Genomic DNA, 5089 nt, shown 5'->3' with positions numbered 1-5089 from the left:
CACCCAAACAACTGTGTTGCCACGGGATGAGGGCAAGTCCGTAATAAAGTCCATACCAATCTGTGACCAAGGCTGTTCAGGAACAGGCAGAGGATGAAGGAGACCAGCAGGCTTCTGGCGAGGAGTCTTATCCCGGGCACAGACAGTACAGGCCCGCACGAAATCAATAACATCAGTCTCCAGAGTCGGCCACCAATAAAATCGAGAGATGAGTTGCAAGGATTTTTTGATGCCCACATGGCCTGCGAGGTGGGAGGAATGTCCCCATTTGAGAATCCCGAGACGCTGGCGTGGAGAAACGAAGGTCTTCCCTGGAGGAGTTTGCCTGATGGAAGCTGGAGAAGTGGAGATCAGACAGTCCGGAGGAATGATGTGTTGCGGAGAGACCTCTACTTCAGAGGCATCAGAAGAACGAGAGAGGGCATCGGCCCTAATGTTCTTGTCAGCAGGGCGAAAATGGATTTCAAAGTTAAAACGGGCAAAGAACAACGACCACCTAGCCTGGCGAGGGTTCAGTCGATGGGCAGACTGGAGGTAGGAGAGATTCTTGTGATCAGTTTATATGATAACTGGAAATTTTGATCCCTCCAGCAGGTGCCTCCATTCCTCAAGCGCCAATTTAATGGCCAGTAGTTCTCGATCCCCGATGGAATAGTTTCTCTCCGCCGGGGAGAAGGTCCTAGAAAAAAAACCACAAGTCACAGCATGCCCGGAAGAATTTTTTTGTAGAAGGACAGCTCCAGCTCCCACTGAGGAGGCATCTACCTCCAATAGGAAGGGTTTAGATGGGTCAGGTCTGGAGAGCACGGGAGCAGAAGAAAAGGCAGACTTGAGATGTTTAAATGCGTCTTCCGCTTGGGGGGACCAGGACTTGGGATTGGCATTTTTCTTGGTTAAAGCCACGATAGGAGCCACAATAGTGGAAAAGTGTGGAATAAACTGTCTGTAATAATTGGCGAACCCCAAAAAACGTTGGATAGCACGGAGTCCGGAGGGGCGTGGCCAATCTAAGACGGCAGAGAGTTTATCTGGGTCCATTTGTAGTCCCTGGCCAGAGACCAAGTATCCTAGGAAAGGAAGAGATTGACATTCAAAGAGACATTTCTCCATTTTGGCATAAAGTTGATTGTCACGAAGTCTCTGAAGAACCATGCGGACATGCTGGCGGTGTTCTTCTAAGTTGGCAGAAAAAATCAGAATATCGTCCAGATAAACCACAACACAGGAATATAGGAGATCACGAAAAATTTCATTAACAAAGTCTTGGAAAACGGCAGGGGCGTTGCATAGGCCAAAGGGCATGACCAGATACTCAAAGTGTCCATCTCTGGTGTTAAATGCGGTCTTCCATTCGTCCCCCTCCCTGATGCGGATGAGATTATAAGCACCTCTTAAGTCCAGTTTGGTAAAGATGTGGGCACCTTGTAAGCGATCAAAGAGTTCCGAGATAAGAGGTAAGGGGTAGCGGTTTTTTACCGTGATTTTATTAAGTCCGCGGTAATCAATACAAGGACGTAGGGAGCCATCTTTTTTGGACACAAAAAAAAATCCAGCTCCGGCAGGAGAGGAGGACTTGCGGATAAACCCCTTTTTTAAATTCTCCTGGATGTACTCTGACATGGCAAGAGTCTCTGGAGCAGACAGAGGATAGATTCTGCCCCGGGGTGGGGTAGTACCCGGGAGGAGGTCAATAGGACAGTCATAAGGCCTGTGAGGAGGCAAAGTCTCAGCTTGCTTTTTGCAAAAAACGTCAGAATAGTCCATATAAGCCTTAGGAAGACCGGATACAGGGGGAACCACAGGGTCACGGCAAGGAGTACTGGGCACCGATTTAAGACAGTCCTTGTGACAAGAAGTACCCCAGTTCTTGATTTCTCCTGTGGACCAATCAAGGGTTGGGGAATGGCGTTGAAGCCACGGTAATCCAAGAAGAATTTCAGAAGTGCAGTTGGAGAGGACCAAAAATTCAATTTTTTCGTGATGAGGTCCGATGCACATTAGGATAGGTTCCGTGCGGTAACGCACGGTACAGTCCAATCTTTCATTGTTAACAGAATTGATGTAGAGGGGTCTGGCGAGACTGGTCACCGGGATGTTGAACCTGTTGATGAGAGAGGCCAAAATAAAATTTCCTGCAGATCCGGAATCCAAGAAGGCCGTAGCAGAGAAGGAGAAGGTAGAGGAAGATATCCGCACAGGCACAGTAAGGCGTGGAGAAGCAGAGTAGACATCAAGAACTGTCTCATCTTTGTGCGGAGTCAGCATACGTCTTTCCAGGCGGGGAGGACGGATAGGACAATCTTTCAAGAAGTGTTCGGTACCGGCACAGTATAGGCATAGGTTCTCCATGCGGCGTCGTGTCCTCTCTTGAGGTGTCAAGCGAGACCGGTCAACTTGCATAGCCTCCACGGCGGGAGGCACAGGAACGGATTGCAGAGGACCAGAGGAGAGAGGAGCCGGGGAGAGAAACCGCCTCGTGCGAACAAAGTCCATATCCTGGCGGAGCTCCTGACGCCTTTCGGAAAAACGCATGTCAATGCGGGTGGCAAGATGAATAAGTTCATGCAGGTTAGCAGGAATTTCTCGTGCGGCCAGCACATCTTTAATGTTGCTGGATAGGCCTTTTTTAAAGGTCGCGCAGAGGGCCTCATTATTCCAGGATAATTCGGAGGCAAGAGTACGGAATTGGATGGCGTACTCGCCAACAGAAGAATTACCCTGGACCAGGTTCAGCAGGGCAGTCTCAGCAGAAGAGGCTCGGGCAGGTTCCTCAAAGACACTTCGGATCTCCGTGAAGAAGGAGTGTACAGAGGCAGTGACGGGGTCATTGCGGTCCCAGAGCGGTGTGGCCCATGACAGAGCTTTCCCAGACAGAAGGCTGACTACGAAAGCCACCTTAGACCTTTCAGTTGGAAACTGGTCCAACATCATCTCCAAGTGCAGGGAACATTGCAAAAGAAAGCCACGGCAAAACTTAGAGTCCCCATCAAATTTATCCGGCAAGGATAATCGTAAGCCGGAAGCGGCCACTCGCTGCGGAGGAGGTGCAGGAGCTGGCGGAGGAGATTGTTGCTGGAGCTGTGGTAATAGCTGCTGTAGCATCACGGTCAGTTGAGACAGCTGGTGACCTTGTTGCGCTATCTGTTGCGACTGCTGGGCGACCACCGTGGTGAGGTCGGCGACAACTGGCAGTGGGACTTCAGCGGGATCCATGGCCGGATCTACTGTCACGATTCGGCTGGCTGGAGGTGGATCCTCTGTGCCAGAGAGGGATTGGCGTGGACCGTGCTGGTGGACCGGTTCTAAGTTGCTACTGGTATTCACCAGAGCCCGCCGCAAAGCGGGATGGTCTTGCAGCGGCGGTAGCAACCAGGTCGTATCCACCAGCAACGGCTCAACCTCTCTGACTGCTGAAGATAGGCGCGGTACAAGGGAGTAGACAAGAGCAAGGTCGGACGTAGCAGAAGGTCAGGGCAGGCAGCAAGGATCGAAGTCAGGGGCAACGGCAGGAGGTCTGGAACACAGGCTAGGAACACACAAGGGAACGCTTTCACTGGCACAATGGCAACAAGATCCGGCGAGGGAGTGCAGGGGAAGTGAGGTATAAGTAGGGAGTGCACAGGTGAGAATACTGATTAGGCCTGCTGCGCCAATCAGTGGCGCAGCGGCCCTTTAAATGGCAGAGACCCGGCGCGCGCGCCCTAAGGAGCGGGGCCGTGCGCGCCGGGACAACACAGACGGGGAACGGGTCAGGTACGGGAGCCGAGATGCGCATCGCGAGCGGGCGCGTCCCGCATCGCGAATCGCATCCCGGCTGGGAGTAATATCGCAGCGCACCCGGTCAGCAGGTCTGACCGGGGCGCTGCGAATGAGAGAACGCTGCGAGCGCTCCGGGGAGGACCGGGGACCCGGAGCGCTCGGCGTAACACACGCTGTGCCATTCAGCCACTATATGGTCTCTTCATGATGCCAACACCTCCACGCTGTGTCATTCAGTCACTATATGGTCTCCTGACACTGATGCCACCACCAGGCTCTGTAATTGTGCTGCTGTGCGGCAGTAATTCTAAAAGCGATGCCGGTAATCTGCATGTTATTCTGAATAACAGTATTATTTCACTAACCCAGCACACTCCATATGCGTTTTAGAACACAGCAAAGTGTTCTATACCCCTATAGAGGCTGTATGTAGGCTAGAAATAGCCTTTTTTAATATAGATTCGCCGCGAAAAAATTCGGAACGAAACAAACTTTTTCGGCCGAATCAAATTTTTTAAAAGTTCGCTCATCTCTAGTTTTAGGTTGTTAGTGGATCCAGCATGTCGCCAAGCCTGAGGTGAGTGAATGTTAGGGTCCCATCCTATATGAGGTCACCTCCACATGGTGGATGGGGGACACGTTTTGATCAAAAAGTGCTCTAAGAGCCACCATTTTGTTCACCAGGTGTGCTGCTGCCATTTTCCTTTTTTTTAACATGTTTTGCACTTGGCTGCCACGCCATTTACGGTCTATACAGATAACGTGTTGGCCAACCTGAACATCAACAAGTTGGATGCCATCGAACAACGTTGAGCCTCAAGATTAGCCAACTATAGTTTCACCATCAAGTACAGGAGCACTAAGTCGAATGTCAATGCCGATGTACTGTCTCAGATGACCCCCAGCGAAGAACCCCCTGTCGAAGATGTGTGGGAAGACGTGGATATGCCCCCATATTATCAACAGTTCGTGAATCAATATGTTGTGACCGCCCTCGGGGACGGCAAACTCAGGTCCAAAAAGGTTCAAGAAGACCTATACACCTGGAATACTCTTCAAGATGAAAGTCGAGTCATGGGGGATCTGTTGGACTACCTGCTGGCAAAGAGGGTACCAACCCGTTTACGTCGGGCCAAGTGTGACTACAAGCTGAAACGTCTGTGGCAGAGGAAGTGACTGTTTGTGCACAAAGGAGTGCTGTACCAAAATTCTTTGGATCCGGTTTCTGGTGATCGACTTCATCAGATTCTGATTCCCCGAAGAGATGCGGCGATGGTCCTCAACGCATACCATGATCAGTCAGGATACTTTGGAGTCCACAATACCGAAA

The sequence above is a fragment of the Hyla sarda genome, chromosome 3 (genome assembly GCF_029499605.1).
Source record: "Hyla sarda isolate aHylSar1 chromosome 3, aHylSar1.hap1, whole genome shotgun sequence".
In the NCBI taxonomy this organism is placed as follows: domain Eukaryota; kingdom Metazoa; phylum Chordata; class Amphibia; order Anura; family Hylidae; genus Hyla; species Hyla sarda.
This window is presented reverse-complemented; position numbering follows the sequence as displayed.